The 23,840-nt window shown below is 43.0% G+C and overlaps 1 pseudogene; it reads left to right on the forward strand.

Moving 5' to 3' along the window:
• Positions 1 to 23,840, forward strand: part of LOC120063504 — a 75,124-nt pseudogene that overhangs the window by 13,668 nt on the left and 37,616 nt on the right.

A 23,840-nucleotide genomic window follows, 5' to 3' on the forward strand; every position in this document is an offset into this window, starting at 1 on the left:
TTATGGGATGCATTTTCTCCATTGCTTTTGATGGTAGGCCAATCTGGTGGGCCTACATTATGATCAAAAAAGCCACATTAGCCTACTTGGCCACTGTTAAAACTGTAACTTAAAACGGGTGGTTGCTCATCATCCCCTCTGCCTTGTGAGTCAGTCAGTGGTGTGAGTGAACTGCTGTCCCCTCCAAGTCCAACCTCTTCTTTGCCTACAACAACAATGATTAACATGAGCACATTGTCGCTCAGCAACCTCCAGGTACCTTGGCAGAAGATTCCCTCCGGCCTCAAGCAGGCCATTGCCCAAGGAAAGAGGGTAGAGGCGGCAGATGGTGAGGGAGACTGTCAACGCCATGCATGAGCACTGCCCCAATCCCAACAAGGCTGTATGCATGGAAATTTCAAAATCCATTGTAACGCAGTACCCAAAGAATTTTGGAGACCTGACCGAGGAAGGAGAACAACTTGGCAGTGGGTACCACTCCCTGTTATCTAAGATTAAGAACAGAGAAGAACATTCTTTTGTTGATGACCCACTTCAAAGAGAAGGATGAATCTCTGTTCCTCTTGGCAGATGTAAGGAATAGTGTTTTTATACTTATAAAGTTTATATATGATTAATGGTGTTTATACTGTACATGATTTGAATCTTTTTTTTATGTATGTTTTGTGATTTTAGGTCACCGCAACTCGGGTTGATGTCGAGGCGCAAATTCCTTTGCCAGACACACCAAGGCTGATCATGCTTGGTAATACAAATATTTGATTTAAGGTGGAGCAGAAATACATAGTATTATGGTACCTATCTAGAGATATGTCGTAAGTATGCACTAACTTTTGTTTATTTCAGGAAATACTCTATTGGGTTGGATGGTGACGATCGAGGGGAGGGTGGTCTATGTTTTGGACAGTGAGTCCAACTTTGCTGCTGCCCTCTGCTCTTCAGCACTTTCTATGTTTTTTCTATGTTTTTATCATTGGCCTCTGCAACCTTGGAGCTCATACAGCGGCAAGCGTTGAACAGTTATTGATCCAACACTTACATTTAGCATCTATTAGTTACATTGCAATGATGTTTCTTATTGCTCTTTTTTCAATGTCTCAACTGATTTCATATATTCTATGTTGGGTTGTTCAGGATCCTGATTTGAATAAACCCTGAAGGAACCAAATGCACAGCGAAAGAAGGAGTGAGCCGCAAGGCCGGAAAGGTCATTCAGAGGAAGCCATTGCCAATTAACCCACATGTTGCACGCTTTCCTCGCAGACCTGAAGGAGTTTGAGCGGGGAAAACTCCAACATGTAAGTACACAAACTTCATTTGTCAGTTGTCATCTGCCTTTTTTACACACGAGTAATAGCAATCTCTCTCTTTCTATTCTTTCTATTTCCATGTTTGTCCTAGTTGACAAATCAGAGCTAAGGAGGATTACAGTTTCAAAGATTGGGGTGATAATCTGCAAGATAAACAGATTTATTCAAGACTTGTTTGCATCTCTCATTCTCTCAGAAATCCTGCCATGCGGGTTGGGTCAGCAGATGCTCTGCTAGTGCCATCCCAGAGCCGTGTTGGGTTGCGATAGCGTGCCTGTCTGTCTACAGTCTAGCCCTGCTCGCTCCTCTCTGTACATCCCTCTCTCTCAGCCCCTCACTCTCGATCTCTCTCTCGTTTCTCTCTTAAACACATGCCGACAAGCAGTTCTTCTTGTAGTTTTTTTGTAAACATTTCTCCCTGTTCGTCTGTTGTTTTCCTATTTTTCATTCATCTGTCTTGATAGTTTTTTTTTCTTGCATGGTCATTCTTGAAAATACTGGACTTATTCTGATGTCTTGGTTTGTGTATGCTGAAGTACATTATTGGCTACTATTTATCAATGTTCTTATCACTCTCTCCTACTATCTGGAGTTGTCATGTTGCTCTTTTCAAATATAGTTTTTTGTGGTTAAAGTGCCATTTTATTTGAAATTCATGTAAGGAATTTGAATAAATATATATATATATATTTGAACAAGTATTGTTTTTCATTACAATATTACATTTCAGGAAGCTGTCTTCAGCAGGGATGTTGTAATATGTTTTAAAGTAAGGAAAATAGTACTGTAAACTATATTACAGCACTGCTGTAAAGCAAATTTACGGTATTAAACTGGCCACTGTGTTACCAGTATAATGCTGTAAATTTACAGGGAAAAGTTTTACAGTGTAGTGCTAGGGCAAAAATGGTTATTCTGATGTCCCCCTTTGAAGAACCATTTTTGTTTCCAGGTAGAACCCTTTTGGGTCCCATGTAAAACCCTTTCCACAGAGGGTTCTACATGGAACCCAAAAGAGTAATACCTTGAATCAAAAAGGGTTCAGACAAAGAACCCGTTTGGAACCCTTTTTTTCTAAGATTGTATCCTGGCTTGTCCCTTCTCTTTGTTCACTGCCCTTTGGGCACTTGTCTTTTCCTCTTTTATCTTATCCTCAGTTAGTTTTCCTTCTCCCTCTTAAAAACAACGGAGATGAAAGAGATTCTGTTGCCTACTGTACATCTCCTTTTCTATACTGCTTTAATATTGTTTCAATCACCTTCACCTCTGTCACTTAGCACAAAGATACTGTAGTTCACGCAATTTATTTCTGTTGTCTAACGCAGACCTATTAATCATCCCAGATGTTGCCATTGTTGTCCAGTGTTTCTCAACTCCAGTCCTTGAGTGTTCTAGTCGCACACAGTCATCAGTCAAGGCCTGGATGATTAGTTGGCAAGTCGAATCAGGTTTTTTTGTGCTGTGCATGGAGACGAGAGTTGAAATAAATGGTCCTGGCTAAGACAAGAAGGCCCACGGCCCACTGTTATGCTCTTACTTTTCAAGAGTCCTTTTCATTTTTGGTTAGTTTATTAATTCAATCATTTTAAAAACGCGCGCACATAAAACTTGAAAACTACATACATGTAGATGAGTAAAATCATTAAGGATAACACACAATCAATTCTGGGACTTATTTCCATTGTGTACATTCATGACAAGAAGGTATATTAATTTGCCTACATTTCATGAGATGTGCTTTTGACAACAACCACCTTTCTAAACATTGGCTACGTCCCAATTATCTGTCCTCCCTTCCAAACTCTGCACTTGTTCACTGCCCTTCACTGATTTTAAAGGAAATGACTGCTATAAAGAATATGGTGGAAATTCATTCATTCATTCATCCCATGCCTCCACCAATCCAATTTTTTTATTTTATTTTGTGGGAAGTAGTAAACGAGTGTACACTTCAGGAGAAAGGAGATATTATTGGGACGCAACCATTGTCCAGCGCACTCATTGTCCTGGCCAAGTCACGCTCTGGTTCTGAGTCCTGATAGTCCCTCATTACAAGACTTGAAGAGTCCCCCTCTGCTAATCCATGTTCACCACTCAGGATTGAATTACTGCCCCTAAATGCTACTTGGCCGTCTAGGCACCTCAGCCAAGTCTGAGACAGGGCGAGATAGAGAGAGAGAGAGGAGTGAGAGGAGGGGGGGGGGGAGAGAGATGGAGGAGAAAGAGAGAATGTTCCCAAGTGCATCGATATGATCTTTGGGTGGGAAATTAGTGGTCTGACATTATCGCTCCCGGCTTTGAAAGATCAGATGGATATCAAACCAGAGGGGTTTTCGTCCATGCGAGAAACAAAAGTAGCCTCAATATACAACTAATGGGCGATATGCAAAAAGGAAAGGTTATCTCCTGTTTCTTGTCGGCCTGATCACCGTGTTTCTTAACATAATTTTGGGGGTATTATTTCATTGCTCGTGTTACACACTCAGTCCATTTGAGGCAGCATAGTGAAATAAATTACATCATATCTGAGGGGTGTATTGTCAGTGTAGCTTTTAAGGCAGACTTGTCAAAGCTTGGGTGATTGCGGGAGGGTGGTTGGGAATTGTAGCACTTTTTGTGGATTGCGTCGTTTATTGCCACCGCACAATAATCACAACCAATTTTCTCTCATTTATCCTATTGGGAGGAGCAGTCAGAAAGGAGGCCTTTCTTCCCTCAAAAGCGTCCTATTCTCCGGCCTCTCAGCGCCGTAATCTGCCGTCCTTTCTGTCCAAAGCGAGATAGAGAAGCATATTGTGTCTCCACTGTGGGAGCAAAGTCGGGAGAATGCCTCTGTGTTTCGGGTCTAGTTTTGCTGTTGTCGGCTCCGGTTACCTTTCAAGGCACAGGAGTCTTATTTTACTGAGGGAGTTTTCCGCGCTGCCAAATATTGTCCGCAATTTCAACAATAAAGAAGTCCAATCTCTTACTGCGGTCTTTGGGTTTTCGTTAAAGCCTTGGCACTGAAGGGTTCCCACTTGGCAAAAACTGGTTGAATCAATGTTGTTTCCACGTAATTTCAATAAAAACATTCAATGTGATGACATTGAATCAACGTGGAAAACTGATTGGACCAAACTGACTCAACCAAATGTAAAAAAAAGCTAGATGTTGAAATTACTTCTGTGCCCAGTGGGTTGTTAGGTTTAGGCAGCAGACTGTGAATACGTCTCCAGTACCAGACAGCAAAAACAAAATGGAAACCAAGTTATTGGATTTTCTGTCGAGGCACTAGTATTATCAAATGTGTCCACAGAGTAGATCTTGAATTGACCTCCATTATGGAGAAATTGCTTCACAGCAGCTGATTGCCTGCCTTGATTAAGTGTATTACCATATTGTCATCACTGCTATTATCATCTATGTAACTTAATTCAAGGAACTTATAGTAAAAAGGATTTCTGATTTTTCCTCTCCCTTCCTCTCTCTTCTCAGTCAAAAGCTGAGTTTCTGGAGCTTTGTCACATGCCTAATTCGAGGGGGAGGGTGCTGATGCCGTGGAACCTGGACTCCATTGAAGAGTCCTTCCAAGGAGACCTAACCCGGCGGATTCCACACAGCCTTCCGGATGAAGACCTACGCCATGCGTCAGAGCTCTGAAGGTATAACAACACTGCCAATCAGGGTTGAGATGAATACCATTTCTGTTCAGCCAATTCCAATCCAAAACCCTGTTTATACCTGGTTCTAACATGCGTCCCTTTGTCCTTATCTTGTCCACATTTAGATTGTGCCCACATTTTCAGAAATATGTCTACACATGGTCTCCTATCCATTCACTGTGAACACATTGTGACTAGATTTATTAAAATCTAGCTAAGCTAATCTATCAATGTAATATGTATTTATTTATTTTAAGACACATTGATTGCATAAATCAATGGTGCCACCTGTCAATGATTTTAGTAGGCGGGATAAGGATGTTTTAAATGGTTTCACTGTCCAGAGCCGTCTACATTTGTAAGATATCCAGACACAATACGTGCCTGACTACCTCCAAAGGTGGTCAGGAATATCTGCTCACAATCAGATCACAATGAGTCTTTCAATTGTCTATACCGGTCTGAAAATGTGGGCACAATCAGAATGTGGACAAGATCAGGACAAAGGATGCACATTACAACCAGGTATAAACACTGCTCAAATTTCCTCAATTAGAATTAAGATCACTTTATTGATCAATTGCACACAAGGTCCAACTTGTAACCGCTATCGCACTGCACACTGGCTTATCGCATCTGGACAAGAGGAATACCTATGTAAGAATGCTGTTCCGATCAGCCTTCAACATCATATACTCTCCAAGCTCATCATTAAGCTCGGTCCCTGGGTCTGAACCCCGCCCTGTGCAACTGGGTCCTAGACTTCTTGACGGGCCGCCCCCCAGGTGGTGAAGATAGGAAACAACACCTCCACTACGCTGATCTACAATACAGGGGCCCCACAAGGGTGTGTGCTCAGCCCCCTCCTGTACTCCCTGTTCACCCATGACTGCGTGGTCACACAAGCCTTCAACTCAATCATCAAGTTTGCAGATGACACAACAGTAGTAGGCCTGATTACCAACAATGACGAGACAGCCTACATGGAGGTGAGGGCCCTGGCGGAATGGTGCCAGGAAATTAACCTCTCCCTCAATGTCAAGAAAGCAAAGGAGCTGATCGTGGACATCAGGAGACCGCAGAGGGAGCACGCCCCATCCACAGGACCGCAGTGGAGAAGGTGAAAAGCTTCAAGGTCCTCGATGTATAGATCACTGACAATCTGAAATGGTCCAACCACAAAGACAATGTAGTGAAGAAGGCACAACAGCGCCTCGTCAACCTCAGGAGTCTGAAGAAATTTGACTTGTCCCCTAAGACCCTCACAAACTGCTGACCTATGTACATAGACATGGAATCACTGGTCACTTTGATAATGTAACACTGGTTTTACACATTTCATATGTACAGTGCATCACTTTGTTACGTTACAGCCTTATTCTAAAAAGTATTAAATGAAACAAATTCCTCAATCATTCTTTCAACATAATGTATTTATTTATTTTAAGACACATATTGATCGCATAAATCAATGCTGCCACCTGTCAATGATTTTAGTAGGTAGGATAAGGGTTATTTAAATATGACCGACCACCTTGATTCGATTTTTTTTTTACATTGGATAAAAGCAGAGACACAGAGCTACAAAATGGTATATTATACACTGCATTTTTGAAGAACAATGGGAAAGTCATTCTGCTTTGAAAGTTGATCAACTTGTAATCTCTCTTTTGAGAAAATGGCCTTTGAATATTTTGGTACCTACTGGAGAGCTCTCCTTTGTCTACACCCATTCAGCATTGTTCACATCCTCTTAAGCCAGCCCCACTCATCTCTTTAAGGATTCACATGTGAGGTGATGTGCTAAACAGTGAGTAGTGTAGTAAAGATTAAGACTAAAAGTGAAAAATTCCAGGTAAACAGAAATTGTCCAGATAATATTTTATAAATATTAGATGACGCTTACCCACTTGTATAAGGGCACAAGGCAAGACCCAAATGCAGACACAGGAGGCAGATGGTTGAGCTCCGATATTTATTATAACAAAAGGGGTAGGCAAAAGGCAGGTCGGGACAGGCGAGAGTACATAAACCAGGTCCGATTCCAAACAGTACAAGGGGATAGGTAGGCTCGAGGTTAGAACAGGCAGAGTGGTCTGGCAGGGGGGTTCAGCGTCAGGACAGGCAAGGGTCAAAACCACGAGGGCTAGGAAAAAACAGAGACGGGGGAAAATAGGAGCTAGGAAAACCGCTGGTTGACTTGGCAAAACAAGATGAACTGGCACAGAGAGACAGGAAACACAGGGATAAATACACCGGGGATAGTAAGTGACACCTGGAGGGGGGTGGAGACAAGCACAAGGACAGGTGAAACAAATCAGGGTGTGACAACTTGCCTAAATTGATGGGTCGTGAAAGAAATGCTATAACCCCCAGCCACATCTTGCTAAGTGGATGGGTCTCTACAGAAGGTGTAAACGGTACAGCCAAATGGTTACTTGCATGGTAGTAATATCAGAAATAGATAGTGTCAATATAAATAAAATAATACAGTTTGTACAAGAACAATATCAAAAATGATATCAGTGATAGATGAGGTAGTTATATGCATACAATCAGGGGTAAAGTGGCTGAGCAACAGCATAAAAAAAATTGTAGCAGCAACCTATTAGGAGAGAGCAATTTGAATAGAGGCACAGCAGATAGCGTTCGATGATTGGTCCGTCCGAACCACGCATTAACAAGGGATTCTACATAATTTTTTGTCCATTAAAATAACATTAAATTGATCAGAAATACGGTGTAGACATTGTTAATGTTGTAAATGACTATTGTAGCTGGAAACTGCTTATTTCTTATGGAATATCTACATAGGCGTACAGAGGCCCATTATCAGGAACCATCACTCCTGTGTTCCAATGGCACGTTGTGTTAGCTAATCCACGTTTATCATTTTAAAAGGCTAATTGAGCATTAAAAAACCCTTTTGCAATTATGTTAGCACAGCTGAAAACTATTGTCCTGATTAAAGAAGCAATAAAACTGCCATTCCTTAGACTAGTTAAGTATCTGGAGCATCAGCATTTGTGGGTTCAATTACAGGCTCAAAATGGCCAGAAACAAAGACTTTCTTATCTTCTGAAACTCGTCAGCCTATTCTTGTTCTGAGAAATGAAGGCTATTCCATGTGGAAATTGCCAAAAAACTGAAGATCTCGTACAACACTGTGTACTACTCCCTTCACAGAACAGCGCAAACTGGCTCTAACCAGAATAGAAAGAGGAGTGGGAGGCCCCGGTGCACAACTGAGCTAGAGGACAAGTACATTAGAGTGTTATTACCCTCAGTAATTTTCCATCCAAGTTGTCAGACCCCGGTGGCTTATCATTGTTGATAGACAACAATAATTTTTTCACCTCTTCCACACTAACTTTACAAAATTCAAAATTTCAATGCTTTCATAATTTGGTCAGATATACTTGGATGTGTAGTGTCAGCATTTTTTGCTGGCAGGTCATGCCTAAGTTTGCTAATTAAAGTAGTTGGCAATATCAGTTGGTTTTGTGATGAATGAGCCATCTGATTCAATGAATGTTGGAGCAGAGTTTTCCCTTTTTACCAGAAGTTTCCCTAAAGCTTTTTACTATTATTCTTTATTTCTTTTATCTTTATTTCATAGTATAGTTTTTCTTATTTTTATTCAGTTTAGTCACGTCTCAATTTGCAAAAAGTTTGCCAATCGGTTGTGCAGCCAGACTTATTTGCCATTCCTTTTGCCTCATCCCTCTCAACCATACAATTTTTTAAATTCCTCATCAATCCACGAGGATTTAACAGTTTTTACAGTCATTTTCCTAATGGGTGCATGCTTATTGGCATCTGGAATAAGCTATTTCATAAATGTGTCAAGTGCAGTGTCTGTTTGCTACTCATTACACTCATTACACGGACCAACAAATATTATTTACATCAATAACATAGGAATCACTACAAAACTTTTCGTATGACCTCTTATACACTATATTAGGCCCAGCCTTTGGAACTTTGGTTGTCCTAGATATGGCTGCTACTGTATATTGTGATCACTACATCCGATGGATCTGGATACGGCTTTCAAGCAAATCTCTGCAGCATTAGTAAAGATGTGATCAATACATGTTGATGACTTCATTCATGTGCTGTTTGTAACTACCCTGGTAGGCTGACTGATAACCTGAACCAGGTTAGAGGCACTGGTTACAGTTTGAAGCTTTTTCTTGAGTGGGCAGCTTGATGAAAGCCAGGCAATATTTAAATCACCCAGAAAATATATCTCTCTGTTGATTTCACGTACATTATCAAGCATTTCACACATGTTGTCCAGTTACTGACTGTTAGCACTTGGTGGTCTATAGCAGCTTCCCACCAGAATGGGCGTTAGGTGAGATAGATGAATCTGTAGCCATATTACTTCAACAGTATTTAACATGAGATCCTCTCTAATCTTTACAGGAATGTGGTTCTGAATATAAACAGCAAAAGCGCCACCGTTGGCATTTCTATATTTTCTGTAAATGTTATAACCTTGTATTGCTACCACTGTGTCATCAAAGGTATTATCTAATTGAGTTTCAGAGATTGTCAGAATATGAATGTCATCTGTTACTAGCAAATTATTGATTTCATGAACCTTGTTTCATACGCTACATATGTTAACATGGGCTATTTTGAACACTTTTCTTCTGGGATGCTTACTTGCTTTTATTGCTTTGCTGGGAAGCTTAGCAGCAGCAGATGTGCTCATGTTCTTTAGGTTAATGCAGGTTGAGCTGCACACAGTGAACTTCTTCCTAGGGCAACACCGGCTTAGTGCTGTTAGGTTCTAAATATCAGAATTAGAAATTGATGGACACTATGAAAGCTCCAACCAAGTTTATTCACCCATTGGGTCAATACAGCTGCATAAGACAAAGACAGTGTTCCACCAGTGGTAGATATATACCCCAATTTTGGTTGGAATCTCCTCCTTCTCTCTAAACATGACATCTTTGTTGTTAGGCAGGAAATTAAGTGACGCAGGCAATAAACTGTTCCTTCTCCCTTAACGTGACCTGACCTCGGCCCCCTTCCTCAATAAACCATATCTCTCCACCCTTATCGATGCCTGCCAAGATGTGATTGTCCTTCCTTCACTCAGTACATTCCAAGCTTAATTGCTTCTACCATATACACTCCTCCTATGGATACCCACTGACTTCTGGTGTATAAACCAGACTATGGCACTCCTCATGTCTCTAGCATAACTGATGATTAACAATATTTAAAGTTTAGAAATCCGAACCCATAAGTCCCTTCTCTTGAACATTAGCCTCCTACTGTTCAACTTACATAAACTTGGAAAGTACTTATAAATGGACAAACAATGACAATAAAACATGAACAAAAAATAAACATAATTAACATTCACAGTGAGGTTTACAAACTCAGAGACTTATGGCCTCTGTTCTATAGTCACACCATGCACACTCTTATTTCCATTTCTCATAGAACACTGATAATTAACATGTCCGCTGGAGCTGTTGACTTCTTCCATTTCAACGTTCTCCTTCTGGTTCCCAAGAGAGTGATAGCACAAGACTTGAAAAGCAACGAGAAACACAAGACATAACAGCATTAATAATGTGTTAAGATATGCGCAATTAAATATTCATGAAAACCCAAAGTTTGATAACATGACAATTCCCACTCTCTCTTTGCCTGATGCTATGCCTTCAGAATACTTTTCTGCTGGATTCCACAAAAACCTCCTCAAACTTTCACCCAGTCTTCCCCATCAGGCCAAAGGTTATAAGAGGTGTTCCCAAGCCATGTCAATTTCACTTTGTTCCCCGTCTCCTTCTTCCTCCATTGCCACCTGGTAGGCACGTCACCTGATAGGCAAGTGCGTAGCCCTAATCAACGCTACATCAATACCTTCAGAATGTTGTCCAGTGTACAACATCTATCCTTTTATATGATGCATTAACCAATAAAGCAGCTAACCCAACCCAACTATGGCGGTTCAAGTATCTCACAGTCCTAACCCATCTGCATGTCTACAGTGGAATATAGTTGTTCTCTCTCTCTTTAGCTCCGCTTCCTCTGTCATGGTGTCTTCAAGCTCACCAATTATGCAGCTGGATCTCACTTCACGTAAGAAGTGTGAACCCACCGAGGAGAGACATGACGATCTTTACCACTGCAGGCTCTGCAAGAAGTAGTGTGTGTGGACCAGACCAACGCTGTTCCAACACCCCCGCCTGGTGTATCTTGATGTACACTCAATCTCCAAAATTCAGCCCCCGCTCTCGGTTATCTCCTGCTCCTCATGTGCAGCTTTCACCTGGGAATATGCACACTAATTTGTGACCTGTGAATAACAGCAGCCAATACTCCCATCGGTCTCTCAGTTACCACTTCATGTGGCATAAGTCCTCATAAAATGATATCCCAACAATGCTACTAAAGTAATCCCTGATACTACTGACACTGCCCATCCTCAAAATCCCTAATTTGCACTGTAGTCCAATTCCATGCTGTTGCCATAGCCTCCTTCAATTACTGTCCCTACAGCGACTGCCGTGAGAATCTGCATGGAATCTGTCAAGTGTTCGCTGGCTGTTAGAAATGGGGAAGAGATTAATGATGTTGGAAGAATATCCAACCTAACAAAACTCAAAGTCACAGGTTTCTTGAAAGTTGTGTCTGAAATGCCAACACTATCTCTGCTACTCTCACCATGATCTGGGTATGCGTAACGTTCAATTTAACTTCATAATAGTCTCTATATTGTGAACAGTTAGCTGTCCTTCCTCTCATCAAAGCTATCTACTGTAACAATATACATAGTCTCTGGGGATGATACCACTCTATCACCCAACCTTAATTTATGAGCCCCCATAGATCTCCCCCAGTCACATTTCCTTCTGCTTACACCCTTATGTAAACATCCTGTCTCAAACACAGGCCTCGTGTGTACCTTGCCTCCTGCTACAAATACATTTGCACATATATCATTCCATCTAACCAATAACAAAATAGTATCTACTATAGTTATACCCATACTAAAACATTCTCAAATCAATTAGTCAATATACACCAATACCTCCTCTGCAACAATGATCACTCTTATGTTCCACGGCACCTAAAAACATATTGACTTGAACAGGGAAGAGAGAAGGTACATGTTTTCAATAATTTCACATCACCCTTGATGCGACTAAGACTGGGGAAAGAACCGTCCATCCGCTTCGTTCTATGCCCATGTGATGCTAGTCTCCATGTCCGTCTCCTTCATTTTCATCCTTGGGTGTTAACGCAAGACACAGACTATGAACCTTGTATGCAATTAATTGTACCGTACCATCCAACAATCCATATGTATTGATATGCTTTAACATTAGGATTATGATGACATTGTAAAACAAAAACCCCTTCAGGGTTGACTCCAGCAATCATCCAGTAAGTTCTCTGATAACCTCTCTATCGGAGGACACTGAAAGATAAGGTTTCTAGAGAGAGAAACCCTCCCTAGACCCAATACATTTGAGCAGTTCACCCACCCCTCATAGTTGGAGAGTAGCGCTCTCTCTCGCTTTATCTGAATCATAATTAAAACATTTGATAAATTATCCATGTAAGGGGTGCGTAACCGGTGGCAGGGAAGTCAGACGCAGGAGAGCAGAACTAAGTAATAGCCGAAGCAGTTTAATAGCAAAACCAACGGCATAAAAAGTAACAAGACATGGGTACAAAACCCGTCGCGCACCAGTCAACAAGTGCACAAGCACTTACAATAAACAATCCCACACAAAGACATTGAGGGTTAAATACACAACAATTAATTGAGGGAATTGAAACCAGGTGTGAGGAAAAACAAGACAAAACACATGGAAAATTAAAAGTGGATTGATGATGGCTAGAAGACCGGCGTCGCCGACCGCCGAGCGCAGCCGAAACAAGGAGAGGACCCGACTTCGTCGGAAGTGGTGACAATCCAACCCAAATTTAGAATGACAGTCCTTGGTGCTTTACTATGAGTCTACCACTCGAATTCAAGCTTCTCAAGGTTACAATGTACATTTACAAACAGGACCATATATTACCGGTAATAACTCTTCTCATTCCAACCCCCATTTCTCCCTGTTTTACTGTCACGAGTGGCATGGTTATGACAGATCGGTATCTCAATGCATTCTTAGTCGAAATTACTATGAATTTCGCACCTTCCTCGATAAACCTGAAACCCCAACTAAACAATTGCATACACTTAGGTTGGAGTCATTAAAACTTCTTTGTGCATGACACAAGTAATTGTTCCAACAATTGTTTACATACAGATTATTTCACTTATAATTCACTGTATCACAATTCCAGTGGGTCAGAAGTACATACACCAAGTTGACTGTGCCTTTAAACAGCTTGGAAAATTCCAATAAATGATGTCATGGCTTTAGAAGCTTCTGATAGGCTAATTGACATAATTTGAGTCAATTGGAGGTGTACCTGTGGATGTATTTCAAGGCCTACCTTCAAACTCAGTGCCTCTTTGCTTGACATCATGGGAAAATCAAAAGTCTGATTAATCCTTGGCAGCAATTTCCAAACGCCTGAAGGTACCACGTTCATCTGTACAAACAGTAGTACGCAAGTATAAACACCATGGGACCACGCAGCCGTCATACCGCTCAGGAAGGAGACGCTTTCTGTCGCCTAGAGATTAACGTAATTTGGTGTGAAAAGTGCAAATCGATCCCAGAACAACAGCAAAGTACCTTGTGAAGATGCTGGAGGAAACAGGTACAAAAGTATCTATATCCACAGTAAAACGAGTCCTATATCGACATAACCTGAAAGGCCGCTCAACAAGGAAGAAGCCAGACTACGGTTTGCAACTACACATGGGGACAAAGATAGTACTTTTTGGAGAAATGTCCTCTGGTTTGATGAAACAAAAATAGAACTGTTTGGCCATAATGACCATCGTTATGTTTGGAGGAAAAAGGGGGAGGCTTGCAACCCGAAGAACACCATCCCAACCGTGAACTTAGTGTATGTAAACTTCTGACCCACTGGAATTGCGATACAGTGAATTATAAGTTAAATAATCTGTCTGTAAACAATTGTTGGAAAAATTACTTGTGTCATGCACAAAGTAGCTGTCATTTTACATTTTAACTATAAACAACGTGAGCAGGTCTCCTTTGCCAACAATAGCGAAGCTGCCATTGTTACATAATACAATAAACTGGGATTAGAACATTCGGAAGGCGAGTTGGTGCCACAGTGCTCAATAGAACTAATAGGAGCTAGCAGGGTGAAAAGTGCCCTAAAATAAGGAATAAGGCCTTTTTTTCGTGATTACTTCAAAACTACGGCAGGCAGCTGGGACATATGGTAATATTATGAAACTGGGCTCCACCGCGGATGCAATGAACTAGTTTTTATTAGAAAAAAGCATTGTTAAAAATGTAAACTGTCCAGCCTACTATCTACATGGATTTCAGAGCACTCTCCTCTAAGTGTACCAGAGCTGTCACGCCCTGGCCTTAGTATTCTTTGTTTTCTTTATGTTTTTTAGTTAGGTCAGGGTGTGACATGGGGAATGTATGTGTTTTTGTAGTGTCTAGTGTAGTTGTCTAGTTATGTCTAGGGCTGCCTAGATTGGTTCTCAATTAGAGGCAGCTGTGGTTCATTGTCTCTGATTGAGAGCCATATTTAAGGCAGTCATAGGCATTGGGGTTTTGTGGGTAATTGTCTGTGTCTATGTTGCATGTTTGCACTTAGTCTTTGATAGCTTCACGTTCGTCTGTTTGTTGTTTTGTTTCGTTGTTCTTCTTCTAATAAAGAGAAGATGTATTTTTCACATGCTGCGCCTTGGTCCTCTCTCTCTCCGCAAGACGATCGTGACAGAATTACCCACCAGAATCGGACCAAGCGGCGTGTGAAACAGCAACAGGACCCACCTACACAGGATTTCTGGACATGGGAGGACGAATTGGATGGTAAGGGACCTTGGGCTCAACCAGGAGAATATCGCCGCCCCAAAGCTGAGCTGGAGGCAGCGAAAGCAGAGAGGCGGCGATATGAGGAGGCAGCACGGAAGCAAGGCTGGAAGCCCGCGAGTACAACCCAAAATTTTCTTGGGGGGGGGGGCTAAAAGGGAGTGTGGCGAAGTCAGGTAGGAGACCTGCGCATACTCCCTGTACTTACCGTGGAGAGCGAGAGTACGGGCAGACACCATGTTACGCAGTAGAGCGCATGGTGTCTCCTGTACGTGTGCACAGCCCGGTTCGGTACATTCCAGCTCCACGTATCGGCCTGGGCTAGATTGAGCGTTGAGCCGGATGTCATGAAGCCGGCCCAACGCATCTGGCCACCAGTGCGTCTCCTCGGGCCGGCTTACATGGCACCAGCCTTACGCATGGTGTCCCCGGTTCGCCTACATAGCCCGGTGCGGGTTATTCCACCTCCCCGCACTGGTCGGGCGACGGGGAGCATACAACCAGGTAAGGTTGGGCAGGCTCAGTGCTCAAGGGAGCCAGTACGCCTGCACGGTCCGGTATTTCCGGCACCACCTCCCCGCTCCAGCCCAGTACCACCAGTGCCTACACCACGCACCAGGCTTCCAGTGCGTCTCCAGAGCCCTGTTCCTCCTCCACGCACTCTCCCTGTGGTGCGTGTCTCCAGCCCAGTGCCTCCAGTTCCGGCACCACGCATCAAGCCTCCTGTGCGTCTCCAGAGCCCTGTTCCTGCTCCCCGTACTCGCCCTGATGTGCGTGCCCTCAGCCCGGTACCACCAGTGCCGGTACCACGCACCAGGCCTATAGTACGCCTTGAGAGTCCAGTGTGCCCTGTTGTTGTTCCCCGCACTAGCCTGATGGTGCGTGTCCTTAGCCCGGTACCTCCAGTTCCGGTACCATGCACCAGGCCTACAGTGCGTCTCAGCCGGCCAGAGTTTGCCGTCTGCCCAGCGGCGCCTGAACTGCCCGTCTGCCCAACGGCGCCTGAACTGCCCGTCTGTCCAACGGCGCCTGAACTGCCCGTCTGCCCAACGCCGTCTGAACTGTCCATCTGTACTGAGCCTTCAAAGCCGCCCGTCTGTACTGAGCCTGCAAAGCCGCCCGTCTGCCATGAGCCTTCAGAGCCGTCTGCCAGACAGGAGCCGCTAGAGCCGTCCGCCAGACAGGAGCCGCCAGAGCCTTCAGCCAGACAGGATCAGCCAGAGCCTTCCGCCAGACAGGATCAGCCAGAGCCTTCCGCCAGACAGGATCAGCCAGAGCCGTCCGTCAGCCAGGATCAGCCAGAGCCGTCCGTCAGCCAGGATCAGCCAGAGCCGTCCGCCAGCCAGGACCAGCCAGAGCCGTCCGCCAGCCAGGACCAGCCAGAGCCATCCGCCAGCCAGGATCAGCCAGAGCCGTCCGCCAGCCAGGATCAGCCAGAGCCGTCCGCCAGCCAGGATCAGCCAGAGCCGTCCGCCAGCCAGGATCCGCCGGAGCCAGCCAGCCAGGATCCGCCGGAGCCAGCCAGCCAGGATCCGCCGGAGCCAGCCAGCCAGGATCCGCCGGAGCCAGCCAGCCAGGATCCGCCGGAGCCAGCCAGCCAGGATCCGCCAGAGCCAGCCAGCCAGGATCCGCCAGAGCCAGCCAGCCAGGATCCGCCATTCAGTCCGGTGCTGCCCCTCAGTCCGGAGCTGCCCCTCATTCCGGTGTTGCCCTTCATTCCGGTGTTGCCCCTCAGTCCGGTGCTGCCCCCTAATCCAGTGGGGTTAATTTGGAGGGTGGCCATTTGGAGGAGGCTACCAAAGCGGGTATTGACAATGGTGGAGTGGGGGCCACGTCCCACACCCGAGCCGCCGCCATGATGGGGCCCACCCCGGACCCTCCCCTTTCTATGTCAGGTTGTGCGGTCGGAGTCCGCACCTTTGGGGGGGGGTACTGTCACGCCCTGGCCTTAGTATTCTTTGTTTTCTTTATGTTTTTTAGTTAGGTCAGGGTGTGACATGGGGAATGTATGTGTTTTTGTAGTGTCTAGTGTAGTTGTCTAGTTATGTCTAGGGCTGCCTAGATTGGTTCTCAATTAGAGGCAGCTGTGGTTCATTGTCTCTGATTGAGAGCCATATTTAAGGCAGTCATAGGCATTGGGGTTTTGTGGGTAATTGTCTGTGTCTATGTTGCATGTTTGAACTTAGTCTTTGATAGCTTCACGTTCGTCTGTTTGTTGTTTTGTTTCGTTGGTCTTCTTCTAATAAAGAGAAGATGTATTTTTCACACGATGCGCCTTGGTCCTCTCTCTCTCCGCAAGACGATCGTGACAAGAGCGCAGATTAGTTAATTTAAGAGCGCTCAACACCTATTGAATCTGGCCTGGTGTCAGTAAATGTCGGAAAAAATATGTAATTAAATTGTTTCCAACAGCACATTTACAGTCACCAACGCTCTGGTTAACACAAAAACTGCCTTATCAGCTCTGCTAGGGTGAGTAAAATGGTCAGAGTGGTCTCATTTGTGTCTGGAAGTAGCTAGCAACGGCTTGACTGCCGTTGTAAGGCCAGAACGCTCAAATTAACCTTACTCCTCCGCCCGAACGTCCAGCGTGCGTTCCGAGAGCGAAACGGTCTGAATTTACAAACTGACAATCTGACAATGCTCTGAATTTATGAGCGTCACGTTGTACAGTGCCATATTTTCTGCTCCATCCTAACGGAAACCCAGAGGGTTTTTCATCTTTCATGGAATAGAAACAAATGAATTAAGCAAGTAACGTTACCAGTCAAAGGTTTGGACACACCTACTCATTCCAGGATTTTTCTTTATTTTTACTATTTTCTACATTGTAGATTAATATTGAAGACATCATAACTATGAAATAACACCGGTGTGCCGCGTGCCCTGCATTCTGTAGTACAGACATGGCCTGCTCTCCCTTATGTAAGGAATTAGGCACTTTCCCTTTTCCCTTTCCCTGTTTACTACAGTATTTATTGTAGACCGCACAGTAGCCTAATAAACAAATAAACACATTTCGTTAATAAAATAATGATTTCAAAATGCAGATGTTGATTTAGTTATGGATCCATAACGAATTACTATGGGAATAAATATCACTGAGTTACAGAAATAATGGAACAAAGTTATCTAATGAAGGCAAACAATTTATAATACTCCAATCCTGTAGCCTACTTCTTTCGGTCATGTTGTACATCGCCATATTTTCCATTCCACCCTAACAGAAAGGGTTTCGGGGGGGGTTTCGTTTTTCTTTGAATAGAAACACCATAATATGAATCAAATTATTTAAGCCAAATTTCTTAAAATCAATCCCATATACTATGTTATTACAAAAAAGGTTTTAAATTCTCAAGCAATGCCAACACGGAATACTATCAAATGCTTCTCAAAGATGCTGTGGTCAAACTAGAAATACTTGCAGTGACAGAAAATATGGCTGAGAATTAAATGATGTGCCACAGAATGCTGCGGCAGCACACAAGGTGTGCCGTAGTAAGACACAACTTTTAAAGGAGGACCACTGTAATAAAACTTCCAATGTTGTTTATTATCACTTGTAGGACAATGTCCCTCAAGAAACAGAGGGTACCGGTGATACCCACTCACATGGACTTACAGAAGACCAAAGCCGCATCTCGATTCTCTCCTTTGCTTTGAGACAAGACACTACTGGTGTGTTGTTGGAAGACCTGCTGACACTTTCACGGTTACATTCTGCTGGGACATGTGCAGTTCCAGAGAAGCCACTAGCTGGCATTGTAGATCAACTTCAACGTCATTATTACTGCAGTATGTGTGAAGTACCTTGGCAATTCACAAACTAAATAGCAGGTATCAAGGTAAGACCCAGATGCAGACCGTGTCGAAGTAACAATGTTTATTACAGCAACAGGGTACAGGACGGCAGGCAGGGTCAGGCCAGGCAGAGGTCGGTAATCCAGAGGTGGGACAAAGGTACAGGATGGCAGGCAGACAGACTCAGGGTCAGGCAGAGTGGTCAGGTGGGCATGTACAGGGTCAGGACAGGCAAGGGTCAAAAACCAGGAGAACGAGAAAAGAGAGACTGGGGAAAAGCAGGAGCTGACACAAAAACGCTGGTTGTCTTGACAAACAAAACGAACTGGCACAGACAGACAGAACACAGGTATAAATACAAAGGGGATAATGGGGAAGATGGGCGACACCTGGAGAGGTGTGGAGACGAGCACAAAGACAGGTGAAACAGATCAGGGTGTGACAGGAGGCCACTGTGTTCTTGGGGACTTTCAATGCTGCAGACATTTTTTGGTACCCTTCCCCAGATCTGTGCCTCGACACAACCCTGTCTTGGAGCTCTACGGACAATTCCTTCGACCTCATGACTTGGTTTTTGTTCTGACATGCACTGTCAACTGTGCCTTTCCAAATCATGTCCAAAATCAATTGAATTTACCACAGGTGGACTCCAATCAAGTTGTAGAAACATCTCAAGGATGATCAATGGAAACAGGATGCAGCTGAGCTTAATTTCGAGTCTTATAGCAAAGGGTCTGAATATTTATGTTAATAAGTTATCTGTTTTTAATTTTGAATACATTTTCAAAAATGTCTAAAAACCTGTTTTCGCCTTGTCTTTATGGGGTAGTGTGTCGATTGATGAGGAAATGTGGAAAAAGAGGTCTGAATACTTTCCCGAATGCACTGTACATTGCACGTCAACCCCTTTTGACATCCTCCTCCTCACAGACACCCACTGGAGTCACAGCAACAATGTAACTGATGTATTTCAAACCTGCATCTCCTGTGTGCCAGAAGAGTGCCTTAGCCCGCTCAGCCAAATCACATGCATTTCCTCAGGGAGAAACTCAGGTCTCAGGTAAGGTTACTCATAACGCAACCATGGTCACCGATTGATCCACCCTCATTACACATAAATAGTTTCAGAATGTTTACATATTTACACTGTGATTCAACAATGGTTTTGATAGTTTGCCTTGAATTACATTGCTTAAGAGTGATCAAGAAAGCACTGTATCTACAGTGCTTAGTGAAAGTCTACACACCACTTGCACGGTTTGCACATTTTGCTGCCTTAGGGAGTGAACATTATTTTAAGGGTTACATGGAGAAAATGAGACCTCTCTGAAATGAAAATGGATGGCCCTCCCTTCAGCAAAATATATTTTACCAAAACCCTCCCTCAACGCTTAAAAATAAACAAGTGACCCTCCCTTATACCCACAATAATAATTCAAATATGAAGTGGATAGCACAGAACATGTCTACCATTTACCCTCACTTCTTAGACAGACCAGAGCCTTAGATATGCAGTTTTAGAAACTGTTCTTCATCCTGTAAGTATTACATGGCAACGCAGGAATATTGATAGTGCACAGAGCTGCAGGTGAAACGGTTGTGGGTTCGCAGACCACCATGGACAAGAGTAGGGGTGGAAAGATATTTTATAGTAAAAGCATTGCATGAATCCATCATTGTATTTGCAGGTTCGAGGAAAAATGTCATGCAATTCTAAGTAATCACAAATGAAGAATGGACAGAGCGGTAGGCTTGTGTTCAGTTTATCATATTTCTCCAATGCCAAATCAGTGTCTCTTGTTTGCAAAACTCTCCCTGTTCCGTGGCTTAACCCAACGAGAGAAAGTCACAAGTGTTTCCCTAAAAGCTATCTGGGTTTAAACATATTTTATTGTACAGAAAGTGAACAGCTTAATCAATTTGTAGTGATAGAAATAGATTACTTCCCAAGCAAAGTACATTTTTGGTCTGTTCAGCTATAGAAGGTTGTAGCTCAGCCTCTGAATGTCAAAAAAACAAAACAATAATATCCCCAAATGCATCGGAGTCATGTCTTTCCAGGGTATTTTACAGGTTGTTTCTAGCATAAAGCATCACGGACCGAAGCGTTATGGATAGGTTTTAACTTAACAGCCCTTCAGTGAGGTAAGCTATTTAAAGAGTTACAACCTAATTTCTTCTGTCAAACAGGTAGGCCTACCTCTTATTTCTTAAATAGGAAGAAACAGGCTCCAACACAAAGCCCTCTTGTTGTTAGTAAAGTGTAATTAAAATGAAGATGTTGAAATGAATTATGCCTACTCTAATTTGCCTACTTCCAGCACCGTCAGCTGTCCATTTCTGATTGATCGTGCCACGGCTGCTGCTTCAAGTTTCAATGAATCTGGCTCATTGTGAGGTCAACAACTCTGATAAATAGGACTACATCATGGGCAAGGAACATATTGTTTTTAATAAAATCAATAATAGTAGTAGCAAGCTATCAAAGCTGACCTCTGGTCCTCCTTTTCATCTTCACGCTCTCCTTCTCAAACAGAACATAGGCTATAGGTTAGTCCTCGTGCAAGATGGGCTAATACATTTTTTTAAATAAGAAGCAGCCTTTTTAAATAAGAAACAGCACAGCTACTGGTTAGGCAGCACACAAAAACGTTGTTGATCAGTAAGAGCAGATCAGGCTGGGGCTCACGGTTGAAATATACATTGCAGTGTGTAACGCAGCCTAGTTTTATTTACACCATTCCAGCAGCTATCTTAGAAATATAACATTGCTCTGTGCTTCTTGTGAGCATGCACTTTGTAGCCTATAGCCTATATGCTACGGACAATTTGATTGAGACCACACAAAATAGCCTAAAGGCGAAACTTGATATTGCGCACCCAGCGGAGAATCAGAGATGATTGGCCCAAACGACATATAGCCTAATAGGCAACTACAGTGCTTTCAGAAAGTATTCATACCCCTTGACAAGGTGAAAAATCTGTCAATGTCCCCTTGAGCAAGGCACTTGACTTAACCCTACTTGCTCGAGGGTTGCTGTTAACAATTGCTGATCCTGGATGTGACCTCAGGGGGAGCTGGGAAATGCAAAAAACACATTTCCAATTGAAACATGCATATACAGTACCTTCAGAAAGTATACATACCCCTTGACTTATTCCACATTTTGTTCTGTACACCCTGAATTCAATGGATTACTTTTTTTTAAATCTCACCTATCTACACACAATACCCCATAATGTCAAAGTGAAAACATGTTTTTAGATATTTTTACAAATTTATTTAAAATAAAATACAGAAATGTCTCACAACCTTGAATCAATGTTAGAATCACCTGTGGAAGTGATTACAGCTGTGAGTCGTTCTGGGTAAGTCTCTAAGAGCCTTGCACACCTGGATTGTACAATATTCGCACATTATTATTTTTAAAACTCTTCAAGCTGTCAAGTTGGTTGTTGATCATTGCTAGACAGCCATTTTCAAGTCTTGCCGTATATTTTCAAGCCGATTTAAGGCCACTCAGGAACTTTCAATGTCATCTCAGTAAGCAACTTCAGTGTATATTTGGCCTTGTGTTTTAGGTTACTGTCCTGCTAAATGGTGAATTTGTCTCTCATTGTCTGTTGGAAAGCAGATTGAACCAGGTTTTCCTCTCGGATTTTGCCTGTGCTTAGCTCTATTCCGTTTTATTTTTATCCTAAAAAAACTCTTTAGTCCTTGCCGATGACAAGCATACCGATAATATGATGCAGCCAACCACCATGCTTGAAAGTATGAAAAGTGGTACACAGGGATGTGTTGTATTGGATTTGCACCAAACATGACACTTTGTATTCAGGACATAAAGTTAATTTCTTTGCCACATTCTTTGCCACTGAAGTTTTACTTTAGTGCTTTGTTGCACACAGGATGCATGTTTGGGAATATTTTTTATTCTGTAAAGATTCTTTTCATTCCATCATTTAGGTCACTATTGTGGAGTAACTACAATGTTGTTGATCCATCTTCAGTTTTATCCTATCACAGCCATTAAAATCTGTAACTGTTTTAAAGTCACCATTTCCTTCCTCTCTGGCAACTGAGTTGGAAGGCAGCCTGTATCTTTCTAGCGACTGGGTGTTTTGATACACCATGCAAAGTGTAATGAATGACTTCACCATGCTCAAAGGGATATTCAATGTCTGCAATTTTTTGGGGAGGGGGGGGGGTGTTCAATGTTTTTTTTAACCTACCAATGGGTGAACTTCTTTATGAGTCATTGGAAAACCTCCCTGGTCTTTGTGGTTGAATCTGTGTTTGAAATTCACTGCTCGACTGAGGGACCGTACTAATAATTGTGTGGGGTACAGAGATGAGGTAGTCATTCAAAAATCATGTTAAACACTATTATTGCACACAGATTCCATGCAACTTATTATACTGAACAAAAATATGTCTTAATCGACATCCACATCTTCGGGGAACAGAGGGTTAACTGCCTTACTCAGCGGCAGAAGGACAGATTTTTACCTTGTCAGCCCGGGGATTTGATCCAGCAACCTTGGTAGAGAAATGAAGGTTCATTTCTCTGGCAACAGCTCTGGTGGACATTCCTGCAGTCAGCATGCCAATAGCGTTCTCCGTCAAAACTTGAGACATCTGTGGCATTGTGTTGTGTGACAAAACTGCATATTTTAGTGTCCTTTTATTGTCCCCAGCACAACCCAGTTAGCAATGAGCAATTGGGAGGCCGGCGTCCCTCCAGAGTGGTCGCGCACTGTGTTACAGTTTTTTTGCCCATCGCCTCATTCATGGGGTGTCCGCGATATGCCGCTTTGTCAAGCGGGAGTCATGCTCCTGCCGTTCACATGGTGTTTTCTTCACGCCACCCAACCACCTATGACCCGCCCTTCTCCTGACCAGTGACACTACAGCTGCTAGTCAGAGGCATGACACTTTTCTAGCATCATGCCAGTAGCATGCCTACGCATTATCGCCACTTATTTTCAAGGTACCGTACAATTGTTAATTTGGAAAAGTACTGTAAAATATTGTATGCAAAAAAAATACACTATATATGCAAAAGTATGTGGACATGGCTATTTCAGCCACACCCATTGCTGACAGGTGTATATAATCGAGCACA

Source organism: Salvelinus namaycush, chromosome 18 (genome assembly GCF_016432855.1).
Source record: "Salvelinus namaycush isolate Seneca chromosome 18, SaNama_1.0, whole genome shotgun sequence".
NCBI lineage: Eukaryota > Metazoa > Chordata > Actinopteri > Salmoniformes > Salmonidae > Salvelinus > Salvelinus namaycush.